Source organism: Bos javanicus, chromosome 2 (assembly GCF_032452875.1).
Source record: "Bos javanicus breed banteng chromosome 2, ARS-OSU_banteng_1.0, whole genome shotgun sequence".
Classification (NCBI taxonomy): Eukaryota; Metazoa; Chordata; class Mammalia; order Artiodactyla; family Bovidae; genus Bos; species Bos javanicus.
The window spans coordinates 16,419,383-16,433,513 of NC_083869.1; the positions used below are offsets into that span (position 1 = coordinate 16,419,383).

The 14,131-nt window shown below is 38.6% G+C and overlaps 1 long non-coding RNA gene across 1 annotated transcript in view; it reads right to left on the reverse strand.

Annotated features, from left to right (window-relative positions):
- Window positions 1-1,401: 1,401 nt before the first annotated feature.
- LOC133257673 (uncharacterized) overlaps window positions 1,402-14,131 on the reverse strand; it is a 114,378-nt gene continuing 101,648 nt past the window's right edge. Inside the window, exon 4 of the long non-coding RNA XR_009739643.1 lies at window positions 1,402-3,082. This is a non-coding gene — a long non-coding RNA (uncharacterized LOC133257673). The remainder of the gene's footprint in view (window positions 3,083-14,131) is intronic.

The following is a 14,131-nucleotide window of genomic DNA, read 5'->3' on the forward strand; positions in this document are numbered from 1 at the left end:
AGCTTCCTCTCCTTTAATAATGAACTCTAGTAACACAGGAACTAAAACACTTAAGGGATTTGCACAGCAACCAGATGGCTAAACCAGACACTCAGAGAATAAGAGTAATAGTAGTTAGCAACAGAAACACCCACTGCACTACTATTTACCCAATGTGGACTGAGAAGCAATGTGTTAAATCTAATTCCTAATCTTCCCAATATTCCCAGATCAGGTTGGCTCCTATCTCCTCCATCTCCCTCTTCTCTTAAGGTTTCAAGGTTAAGTTCAGAACTTCCAGGCTGCTCTCACCATCATCCTGAAGTAGATGGGATGCATCATCCTGAAGCATGGGGCTGGCCCAGATTTGCATTCCCAGGTAAGAAACAGACTTACTGGTCTCAGAACATCTATTTGCCTTGACTTAACACTGGTATCCAATCCAACCAGTCCTTACTTATGGTAAGAATAGTTACTATACATGAGCACTTACCATGTACTAGATATTATGTTAATCACTTGCTAGCACTGCCTCATCCAATCCTCTCAAGTTTAAAGCAGACCCAGTCTTCAGAACTAACATCTCCTTTCAGAACAATATTGTATCATTCCACATTTACTATCTTGAAATACAATTCATAGCTGATATAACCTACCTGCACACATAGTTTTAAAAAATTAATGTAATATTTTAGCTCATGACAAATAGATGGGGAAACATTGGAAACAGTGACAGACTTTATTTTGGGGGGCTCCAAAATAACTGCAGATGGCAACTGCAGCCGTGAAATTAAAAGAGGCTTGCTCCTTAGAAGAAAAGCTATGACCAATCTAGACAGCATATTAAAATGCAGAGACATTCTACTTTGCCAACAAAGGTCTGTCTAGTCAAAGCTATGGTTTTTCCAGTAGTCATGCATGGATGTGAGAGTTGGACTATAAAGAAAGCTGAGCACTGAAGTATTCATGCTTCTGCACTGTGGTGTTGGAAAAGACTCTTGAGAATCCCTTGGACTGCAAGGAGATCCAACCAGTCCATCCTAAAGGAAATCATTCCTGAGTATTCATTGGAAGGACTGATGCTGAAGCTGAAACTCCAATACTTTGGCCACCTGATGTGAAGAACTGACTCACTAGAAAAGACCCTGATGCTGGAAAAGATTGAAGGCAGGAGGGGAAGGCGATGACAGAGAATGGGATGGTTAGATGGCATCATCAACTTGATGGACATGAGTTTGAGCAAGTTCCAGGAGTTGGTGATAGACAGGGAAGCCTGGTATGCTGCAGTCCATGGGGTTGCAAAGAGCTGGACATGACTGGGCTACTGAACTGAACTGAAAGGAGAAAAAAAGAAGTGATTTATATTAAAATACTATTTTTCACTAATACATTTCAATTAGTTTATTTGAATGAAGACTTGCCAGGCGTAATTATTAGAAGACACAATGAAATAGTCAGTTGTTTACACCCATATGTAATAGCATTGTGATCCTCCTCAAAAACAATCTGATAAGGCATTTTACTAGAAATCAAATATTATGCAGAGATTTGCTGCTGGCTATGTGATTTTTTTTTCCCAAAAGGATGAGCAAATTTTGATAAGGGAATAAGAACTAAACAATGTATCATCTCCCCTCAATTTACATGACAGTAATTTACATTCCTTGGAACACAGTGTATTTTAAAATGATGCAAAAATGTTTATGTGTAAACACATTTAGATTCTAGGCTTAGATAATTACGAAGATTTTCACTTACATGAACATCTTGGGGACACTGCAAATCTGTGCAGGACATGATACAGTCCTTCATGCTGGGACTGTCTCAGATACTGCAGGAGCCTAGTATCCCTGGTCCCTGCCACTGAATGCTGTTTCTTCCAGTCTCTGCCCACTGAATGCTACTGTTTCTTCCAGTCCTGTGACCACAAAAAACTCCCTCCAAGGGAAAATTCTGCTTCCCATTTGAAGAACCACCATCCTAAAGGGTAGGAATCATTGCCTTACTCTATAAATTTAAAAACTGATTCATGGAAATCTGAATAATTTGCCTAAAGTAAATAGCTAGTGAGTGAGATTCTGACCTATGACTATTTTGTTTCTGAAGAATGGGCTTTTCTCATTACACCACACTGACCTCTTAGGCCAATTATTCTTCCATTTAGAAAATGCACAGGTAACTGAATTAGGTAGGGCTGAAATGAGGACTCAACAGTGCCTAGACTCATATTATAGAAATTTCTGTCTCTATTCAGCCTTGAGCAGGAAAATTCTTTAGCCTCTTTAGCACTTCCACTATCTGCTCATTTTCTCATTTAGGTTTCTAATTTGTATTTTGATTTTAAAACAATTTAAATTGACCATAATCCCTTAAAAAATTAAAGAAAATGAAGAATATGACCTATGAAATGAAACCAACTACTTTAGTCCTGTTTTATGTAACATAAGAGTTTCTTTTGCTAATCTAACATAATTCCAGGGGGAGCTTTCAATAGCAAAAGTTCTTTAAACAGACACTGAACCCTTTCAGATGCAATCATCATCATCTTTTTTTTTTTTTGATGTGGACTATTTTTTTAAATCTTGATTGAATGTGTTACAATATTGCTTCTATTTTATGCTTTGACTTTTTGGCCACAAGGCATGTGAGATCTTAGCTCCCTGACTAGGGATCGAACCTATATCCCCTGCATTGGAAGGCAAAGTCTTAACCACTGGACCACCAGGGAAGTCCCAATCGTCACCTTTCTTTCTTCTAAATCTACCCACCCTCAGGTTCTTCACTTTGGCCCACCCTGTAGATTAACACTCACTTGTCAAATTTATTCTCATAGTAAAAGACTATACAGCAGGGATTATCTCATTAATTTATAGGAGTTTCCTCATGTAATTTCTACATAACAACCAGTAGTATTTCTGGCCCCCTGTTCCTAGAAACACTAAAGCAGTGGATCCTAAACTTTTAACATGGGTTCTGGAATCATGAGGAAAGCTTCAAATACAGGTCGCTGGGCTCCACCCTAGAGTTTCTGATTCAGGAGGTCAAGTGTGAGGGCCAAGTTCTAACAAATTCCCAGATTCCACTGCTGCTGCTGATCTTGAAACTGTTGAAGTGAGAAGGAAAAAAACAGGAATGAGTTTTTCTCTTCTTCTTTCCTGAGAACCAAGAAGGTAAAGGGAACAGTGTGCAGGCCTGAACATTTCTAGTTTTTCTTTTTTTACTTTAACTGTTCCTAACATTGCATGTCTGTAACTGAAGTTTGCTTTTCTGCCCCCTAACTCAGCAGGAGCTACAGTTCACATTTTCTCCTTTGACTCTGTGCTAAATGCATCCTCTGTGCTTAGTTGCTCAGTCCTGTCCAACTCTGCAACCCCATGAACTGTAACCTATCAGGCTTCTTTGTCCATGAGGATTCTCCAGGCAAGAAGACTGGAGTGGGTTGCCATGCCCTTCTCAGGGGGATCTTCCCTGACCCAGGAATCTAACTGGGGTCTCCTGCATTGCAGGTGGATTCTTTACCAGCTGAGCTACCAGGGAAGCCCAAATACATCTGCTCTCTGGTGTTTATCCTTACAACACCCTTCCCCTTGTAGTTACATATCAGAATGAAGGCAGAGCCACCTAACTGCCAGACTCAATTACTGGGTTACTGACGCCAGTTTTTTACTGTCTTTGAAACAATCCAAGAGGAAGAAATCAAGTTCCTATCACCTTCGTTCCTCATCACCGACTCCTGACTGTGCTGCTGCTGCTGCTGCTGCTAAGTCGCTTCAGTCGTGTCCAACTCTGTGCCACCCCATAAACAGCAGCCCACCAGGCTCTGCCATCCCTGGGATTCTCCAGGCAAGAACACTGGAGTGGGTTGCCATTTCCTTCTCCAATGCATGAAAGTGAGAAGTGAAAGTGAAGTCACTCAGTCGTGTCCGACTCTTTGCGACCCCATGGACTGCAGCCAACCAGGCCCCTCCATCCATGGGGTTTTCCAGGCAAGAGTACTGGAGTGGGGTGCCATCGCCTTCTCCGCCTGACTGTGAACCCTTGCCTTATATAAGCCCCTAGACTCTTCATGAAGGGGAGATCCAGTTCTTAAGGCATGAGCCTACTGGGTTCCCCTCTCCACCAGCTGAAAATAAAAGCCATCTTTCTATTTCCTCCAAACTCTGTCTCTGTATTTTTCATTCAGCTTCAGTGGGCAGAAAAGGCCAAGATTTTGGCTGGCAACAAAACCACACTTTGAAAATCACTGAAGAAATCTCTCTCCACTCCTATCTGACAGACGAAATACTTATATAGATTTTATATAATGATTAAGAAACTACATATATATTCTTGTGTATTTTCCAACTAAATATTGAACAAGTTGGCCCTAAAACCTGCATCATAGTTACTTTTAAAAATATCCCTGAATTCCTATTGTGAGATGATAAGGAGGTGTGTTTCCATACCTGGAGTCTAGACAATTTAATTAGGAGTCTTATTACCTAAGAAAACTCATGCTATAGTTAAAGTAGAAACATATAATATTATATCAATATAATATTACTAGTAATAACAATTCATATTTACTTAATATTTACTATAGGCACAGTACTGTACTATGTACTTTCCCTGAATTATCTCATTTAGTATTAGCCTTGTAAGATGCGGTTATTTCTAATTCACAGTTAATCAAATCAAGACTAGAAAATTGATGTCTAAGGTATTAGAGCCAGAGAACTTGTTCTGTCTGGCTCCAAAACATGAGTCTACCCACATTGCTCAGTTTCTCCTACTCTTCCTGCATTCATTAGTAGCAATGGAACATCAATGGAACCCTTCAGCCATAAGATACAGGTGCTCATGAGCATGACAAATACATACCACATATGCAAGACTTTCCAGTGCCCCTGTGGTCCCATTACCGAATGAATAGTTGCCAGATTGGTGTGATTTTAGGATCCAGAAAATCAAAAGATCATGGATTCTGTAACTAGCCTCCTGTTCTTTTATCATATGCAAATTTGACCCTTTAGGCATGATGCTTCAGGAAAAAATATGTTAGTGGTTGGCTAGTATGTCCCATTTCTATGATAAATTCAGAATATTGTTAACATACTTTATATTAATTTTTGCCATTATTACACAAGCTTGGCTTTAACTTAAATCAGGACTCTGAGTGACCATCATGCAAAGAATGGTTTGAATATTTTAGTAATAGGCAGCTGATGTGGGAGGAGTTTTAAAAGAACCTAAAAATTAGAGTGAAAACCTGGATTTATCTAGTCTCCTCAGCCACACTGTGGCCTGATGTATGGGACTCAAGATAAAGAAAAAGAGCAGTCAGAAAAAATCTTCGCTTCGCAGTTGAAAAAACAACAAAATAAAATCTTTTTTAAAATAAATGACTGTAAATGTTAATAAAATGTCAGTAGGGTAAATGATCAACTGTTGTGACATTTAAGAATAAGAATTAAGTAATACATATTCTAAAAGGTTAGCCCACAATTGGGGTGTCATTTTACCTCATTCACATCAAAGCCTATAAATATACCATCTATAAAAACAGCCTAGAAACATACAATGATAAATAAAAGCTATTAATCCTCATAGTAAATATTTTTCAAATGAAAGTCCTCACCTTTTGATTCTTAAGATTTTTATGGCAACACTGACGTTTTGTTTTTTAATTAACCATCAGTTCAGTTCAGTTCAGTCGCTCAGTCGTGTCCGACTCTTTGCGACCCCACGAATCGCAGCACGCCAGGCCTCCCTGTTCATCACCATCTCCTGGAGTTCACTCAGACTTACGTCTATCGAGTCAGTGATGCCATCCAGCCATCTCATCCTCTGTCGTCCCCTTCTCCTCTTGCCCTCAATCCCTCCCAGCATCAGTCTTTTCCAATGAGTCAACTCTTCACGTGAGGTGGCCAAAGTACTGGAGTTTCAGCTTTAGCATCATTCCTTCCAAAGAAATCCCAGGGCTGATCTCCTTTAGAATGGCCTGGTTGGATCTCCTTGCAGTCCAAGGGATTCTCAAGAGTCTTCTCCAACACCACAGTTCAAAAGCATCAATTCTTTGGTGCTCAGCCTTCTTCACAGTCCAACTCTCACATCCCTACATGACTACTTCAATTCCTAGTATCACAGTTATCTCTAAATATATATCTAGGTTTCTAAACAACTGGGTCATATAATCTTTTGAAAAATGATCTCCTATTATCATTTTTGAGGAATTCATATTTAATTAATACTGGAAAAATTTGATTTGCCACTGTGTCTTTTTTGTGAGAATTAAAATTTTACCTACATTACAGTTTAAAACAAAATTGTTTTAATTAGTTCATATTGCAGCAGTACACTAATATATTACAAGAAAGTCAAAGAATGATTTGCAGTTAATAGCCTCCAAACAACATGACAACCACAAAATACTCACTTCTAAATAATTGTATGCTTGAGGTTATTTTATCATTTCAGTAGAAACTCACATAACTTGGATTTCAAATTTAACAGGTAGAAAAATTGAAACAGTATTTCCCAGCTGTTTTTCTAAGAGCAGTATGAATTTTTCACTATATTTGAGCAAGGTGACATGAAAATGGATAAAAATGGCATACACATTGGACGAAAAATAAATGTTCTTTTTCCTTTGCCCAAGTTCTACCGGCTTAATTTTAAAGCAAGGATAAAGGAGATACTCTCAATCTTGGTTGTCCAGCATTTTTGATGTCTGCTTAATCCTGAAAATTTTTGGATTGTGACTGAGGCCAGACAGGGAGATAGAAGACAAAGGGTTAAGAATAGAGTTGGAATTAGGGCTGAGGCCAAAGGGAAATGAATGTAGGGCAGCAGGAGAGAGACAGAAGTCAAAACAAATTGGGGCTGAAGCCAGAGCAAGACAGAAGACTTTGTCTAATGGAAGAGGTTGAAGATATATTGAAAGTGGAAACATAAAAGTGAGATCATGACAAATTGTTTAAAGGATTCCAGACTATCTAATACCTTGATTACTCTCTCTCTCCAGAACAGTTCAGATAGTGGAAGTCCTATCACATCATTTATAATGTTTATATTTTAAAGTTCCAGCCAGATAAAAACACATGACAAAACAACTTCTTTACATCTTCTAATGATTAACTGAAACAGAAAATACTTCATGTAATAAAAATACTTCCAGTAAACCAGAAAGGTGTGCAAAGCATATTTGTGTAACAACGCTTTTAATAATCTACTTCTTAAATGCTTAGGAGAGTGATCATTTAAAAGTTATGAAAAAGTGTGAATTTTCTTCCTTCAATGTAATATTATCATTTTAAAGGAAGTCACTGTTCACATACAAAAATATAGCCATCTTTCCCAGAGGGAGTTGGAGAAGGAAATGGCAATCCACTCCAGTACTATTGCTTGGAAAATCCCATGGACAGAGGAGCCTGGTAGGCTACAGTCCATGGGGTCGCAAAGAGTCAGACACGACTGAGTGACTTCACTTACTTCATTTACTTCCCAAAGGGAGTATGTTGCAAAAATGTCAAGTCACCATTACATTTTGTAACAGATTTTTCCCTAGCCAGGTTAACCAAGTGATTAAACAAAGGAGAGAAAATCATACCTCACAACTATGAATCTTATAATTGATGACTATGTTGATTCCAAGGTAAGACTCAAAATATCAGAAGAATTGGTTTCATAAAGTCTGTCCTCAATATGTTGTGATATTTTTACATTGTGTACTTTCTAATACCAATTACTAGCTCTTATAATAATGTCTAATAATATCTGATAATAATGATAACAAAAGAAAAAAAAACTTTGTTTTTTTGCCCTTATATGAGTTATCTTAGGATTTTTGTGAATTCAGATAGAGGTTAAATATGGACCCAATTTTGCCCTCGCTACCTAAGGCAATTGACAAGAGCTATTTTCAAAATCTTAAAGCAGAACATAAAATCCTTTCATAAAATTTTGGTAACTAGGATAATATTAATTTCTGAAATGATGTTTGTTAACTAGTGTTCTCTTCTCACTTTTTTTTTTGTTGTTGTTCATTACACTTTCATAATAAATAATGACTTTTTGGCGACAGAGCCTAGCTTTGACCTGGTGGTTTGCCCAAGGAACCCTTGGCATCTTGTTCTCAGTACGCTGAACCACTGAGTAGAAATAGCCTGCAGCTGGTGTCAGATTGGCTCCCAGAAGCCATATGCAACAGGCAACCTGATCACAGTGCTTTACTGAGGTACATTATTTATGGCCCTTGGCAGCTGCCAGCCACATTACACTGCATTATGCAAGTATTGCATCTGTGGTCCACAACTGGAGGAGAAATAGATTTTATTAAATACAGGTCATATTTGATAAGGAAAAAAAGAAATAAATCCTACGTGTACTCCACAAGAAGAGTGCTTCAACATATATCTAAAAAGCTATTAATAATTCCTTAGTGTTGAAGCAATTGATGCAATTTTTATGCAAAGTTTTAGATCACAAATCACATTGAAATGGGAATTAGATATTTCTGGTTTTGGCCAGGTCAGAGTCATTTTGTAAAATCCCTAATAAGACTTGCTTCCACTGCTAGCCCTGGCCATCTGCTGTGATGTCAGTCTGGATCATAGCATCTCTATACCTGGGTGCAAGGGTCACCAGTGTGTATGTATGGTAGAGCCATTGCCCTTCCACATTTCAAATACTGTGTCCCATGCAATAAGTCCTCAGCCTCAGTTAGGAAGAGGGTGTTTCTTAGATTACAAATGATGGTATATCTGTACAATTTCTTTTGAACACTTTTTAATTCTCAATACCTCCAGGCACATCTCAGAAAACAGAATCTGCCCCCTCCCCACCATCACAACACTTCCCCACTAGATGTACCCAGCTCTTGAAATGTTTGCATGCATATTCTCCTAAAGATCACAACAGTCCAGTGAATAGTTGAATCAGAAGCAGTTACTAAATCCTCTCCATTTGGTTACTTAGTTTATTGTTTCTGTGATAGTGTGTACCTAGGTTGGTGTATTTCTCTATAAGCAGATTTTGTGTTTCTTAAGAAAAGCTAAAAGAACCCAGAAGGAAACTGGAAAGGACAAGTAAGAAAAAGGGAAAGAAGAGTAAATACTGTTAAGAAACCATTCAAGTTTTGTAAACCAAATTCAGTTTTTGCAAGTACAAATATTACTACAAGTGATTTAAACAAAACATCAAAAAAGGTCTTACTCTACTTTTTGTTCCCATGCATCTACTACAACGGTACAATCAAATATATTACAACTTTAAGCTTTCATTATCTTCCCTTCTATGAAGGCAGGGACTATCCCAATCAATTGTCTATTCATAGTGGCCAGCATAATTTGTCCACCATTTAGTAGAGACACAAAATTAATTTTTGAATAAATGCCAACTGAAAGACTGAATCAACAATCTTAAAGCACCAGTCAATGTTCTCATTACCTTCAAGGAGCTTAGAGTAAGTCCTTAGAAATTGTTCTGGAAAAGAAACATCTTACCAAAAAAGTTCTTTAAATAGATTAACATAAAGTACGTGTATTTGGTTGATCCTCTTTCTAGCCTGGTATATAAATTATTGTATCTGTTTTAATACTTACAATTGCAGGAAAACCTTTTTTGTCAAAAATAGCAGGCCCTCTGCTATGACACTCAGTCGTCTAATTGTAGTCATCCAATTGTATTATAACTACTATTTATTCTGTATGTCTCAAATACCTGATAGCCTGTACCCTGTGCACTGGTTCACCCACCTAATTCACTACCAATCAAAGTTTTAATGACTGGGCTACCAGATTATGCTTGCACTTAAAATTATAGTAGCTATAACATATTTAGATGGCTGTTTCTAAGTGCCACTGATGCTCTAAAGAAAGATATTGTGTAGCAAAGGGTAAGTGACAGCCTGTTGAAATCCAGTATGAAAGGAGTATGTACCAATAAGGATGTCTCTCAACTTGTAATAGCAGAGGAACTCAAGCATGAACGATCAGAGGGCTGAAAACTGTTGTCCCAGTGAAAGGTTACAATTCTTAACTCATTTTCCAGACTTGAGCTCTTTCTTAGGCACATAACACAATGACTGAAGACGTGGTTGCTTTCTTAGAGGGGAGGATCTTACAAACTACATCAAGTTTACACAATAATGATCCCTCCACTCCTTCCCTATAAGAATCTATGATCATCTACTCAGACAATTGTCATTTGTAGAAAATAAGATATATGCAGACATTTTAAGGACAACCACACAAAAGGTCAGAGTTGACATCCATACCTGGAGAACTTAAATCTCAAGGAATCTCTGGAATAGTGGGGACATGCATCAGATCATGCCATGAGCCATGCTGTGTGGGGCCACCAAGACAGACGGATCATGGTGGAGAGTTCTCACAAACATGGTCCACTGGAGAAGGGAATGGCAAACCACTTCAGTATTTCTGCCTTGGAAAGCTCAGTAAACAGTATGAAAAGGCAAAAAATATGACACTGAAAGATAAACTCCCCAGGTTAGTAGATGCCCAAAATGCTACTGGATAAGAGTAGAGAATTAACTCCAGAAAGAATGAAGAGATCGAGCCACAGTGAAAACAATGCCCAGTTGTGGATGGGACTGGTGATGAAAGTAAAGTCTGATGCTGTAAAGAGCAATATTGCATAGGAACCAGGAAAGTTACATCCACGAATTCAACGTAAATTAGAAGTGGTCAAACAGGAGATGGCAAGAGTGAACATTGACATTTTAGGAATCAGTGAAGTAAAATGGACTGGAATGGATGAATTTAACTCATTATACCTACATTATAGGTATATAATGTAGGTATAATGAGTTATACCTACATGTTATACCTACATGTAGACCATTATATCTACACTGTGGGCAAGAATCCCTTAGAAGAAATGGAGTAGCCCTCACACTCAACAAAAGAGTCTGAAATGCAGTACTTGGGTGCAGTCTCAAAAACAACAGAAAGATCTCTGTTCATTTCCAAGGCAAACCATTCAATATCACAGTAATCCAAGTCTATGCCCCAATCAGTAATGCTGAAGAAGCTGAAGTTGAATGGTTCTATGAAGACCTACAAGGCTTTCTAGAACTAATACCCCCCCAAAAAAGATGTCCTTATCATCATAGGGGACTGGAATGCAAAGGTAGGAGGTCAGATACTTGGAATAACAGGCAAGTTTGGCCTTGGAGTACAAAATGAAGCAGGGTAAAGGATAACAGAGTTTTGCCAGGAAAATGCACTGGTCATAGCGAACACTCTCTTCCAACAACACAAGAGAAGACTCTACACGTGGACTTCACCAGATGGTCAATACTGAAATCAGATTGATTATATTCTTGGTAGCCAAAGATTGAGAAACTCTATACAGTCAGCAAAAACAAGACTGGGAGCTGACTGTGGATCAATCAGATCATCAACTCCTTATTGCCAAATTCAGACTGAAATTGAAGAAAGTAGGGAAAACCATTAGACTATTCAGGTATGACCTAAACCAAATCCCTTATGATTATACAGTGGAAGTGACAAATAGATGCAAGGGATTAAATCTGATAGATTGCCTGAAGAATTATGGATGGAAGTTTGTGACATTGATAGGAGGCAGGGATCAAGACCATCCCTAAGAAAAAGAAATGCAAAATGGCAAAATGGTTGTCTGAGGAGGCCTTACAAATACTGACAAAAGAAGAGAAGTGAAAGGCAAAGGAGAGAAGGAAAGATATACCCATTTGAAGGCAGAATTCCAAAGAATAGCAAGGAGAGATAAGAAAGCCTTCCTCAGTGATCAATGCAAAGAAACAGGGAAAAACAATAGAATGGGAAAGACTAGAGATCTCTTCAAAAAAATTAGTGATACCAAGGGAACATTTCATGCAAAGTTGGGCACAATAAAGGACAGATGGTATGGACCAAACAGAAGCAGAACATATTAAGAAGAAGTGCCAAGAACACACAGAAGAACTGTACCAAAAAATCTTCATGACCCACATAATCACGATGGTATGATCACTCACCTAGAGTCACACATCCTGGAATGTGAAGTCATGTGGGCCTTAGGAAGCATCACCAGAACAAAGCTAGTGGAGGTGATGGAATTCCAATTGAGCTATTTCAAATCCTGAATGATGATGTTGTGAAAGTACTACACTCAGTATGTCAGCAAATTTGGAAAACTCATCAGTGGCCACAAGACTGTAAAAGGTCCAGTCCTTGAGTCCAGTCCTTGATTGGATTTCATTCCAGTCTCAAAGAAAGGCAATACCAAAGATTTTTCAAACTACTGCACAGTTGCATTCATCTCACACACTAGTAAAGTAATGCTCAAAATTCTCCAAGCCAGGCTTCAACAGTACATGAATTGTGAAATTCCAGAAGTTCAAACTGGATTTAGAAAAGGCAGAGGAACCAGAAATCAAATTGCCAACATCCATTAGATAATAGAAAAGGCAAGAGAATTCCAGAAAAACATCTACTTCTGCTCTATTGATTACGCCAAAGCCTTTGACTTTGTAAATCACAACAAACTGTGGAAAACTCTTCAAGAGATGGGAATACCAGACCACCTGACCTGCCTCTTGAGAAATCTGTATGCAGATCAAAAAGCAACAATTAGAACTGGACATGGAACAATAAACTGGTTCCAAATTGGGAAAGGAGTACGTCAAGGCTGTGTATTGTCACCCTGATTATTTAACTTCTTTCCAGAGTACATTATGCAAAATGCCAGGTTGGATGAAGCACAAGCTGGAATCAGGATTGTCAGGAGAAAAATCAATAACCTCAAATACACAGATGATACCACTCTTATGGTAGAAAGTGAAGAGGAAATAAAGAGCCCCTTGATGAAAGTGAAAGAGGTGAATGAAAAAGCTGGCTTAAAACTGAACATTCAAAAACTGAAGATCATGGCATCTGGTCCCACTACTTCATGACAAATAGATGAGGAAACAATGGAAATAGTGAGATACTTTACTTTCTTGTGTTCCAAAATCACTGCAGATGGTGACTGCATCCATGAAATTAAAAGACACTTGTCCCTTGGATGAAAAGCTTTGACTTACCTAGACATCATATTAGAAAGCCAAGACATTACTTTGCTGACAAAGATCTATCTAGTCAAAGCTATTGTTTTTCTAGTAGTCACATATGGATGTGAGAGTTGGACTATCAGGAAAGGTAAGAACCAAAGAATTGATGCTTTTGAACTTTGGAAGACTCTTGAGAGTCCCTTGGACTGCAAGGAGATCATATCAGTCAATCCTATAGGAAATCAGTCCTGAATATTCATTGAATGGACTAATGAGGCAGCTGAATTCCAATACTTTGGCCACCTAATGGAAAGAACTGAGTCATTGGCAAAGACCTTGATGCTTGGAAATATTGAAGACAGGAGGAGAAGGGGATGACAGAGGATGAGATGGTTGGATGGCGTCACCAACTCAATGGACATGACTTTGAGCATGCTACGGGAGTTGGCGATGGACAGGTAAGCCTGGCATGCTGCAGCCCATGGTGTTGTAAAATCAGATATGACTGAGTGACTGAACTGAAGTGTGCCAGATCAGGTGCTCTGAGAAATAGATGCTAAATTGGGATAGAAATGAGAGAGATTTATTGGAAGAAACTCCTCTAACAGACAAAGAAAAAATGGGAGTAAGAAAAGAGTGAGTTTTGCCCTAGATCTATGTCATTTCTCTTGCTTCCTTTCATGCATGTGGGATGATCTGGATATCATACAAACCACTACTTGATCCATTTTACTGGTGACCTTCCAGATGAGGAAGAGATGACCAGCACTTTGGAGGTCTCAGTAAGTCACATGTACTCCAGAGGGAAGGAAATAAACTTTTTTAAGATTCAGGGACCCATCATAACCATAAAATTTTAGTAGCTAAATGGTCAAGGTCTGTCATGACACCCTCTTCAAAGTAAAGAACAAATTATCACATTGTGTACATCTTATCTGGAGAAGGCAATGGCACCCCACTCTAGCACTCTTGCCTGGAAAATCCCATGGATGGAGGAGCCTGGTAGGCTGCAGTCCATGGGGTCACGAAGAGTTGGACACGACTGAGCGACTTCCCTTTCACTTTTCACTTTCATGCATTGGAGAAGGAAATGGCGACCCACTCCAGTGTTCTTGCACAGAGAATCCCAGGGATAGGGGA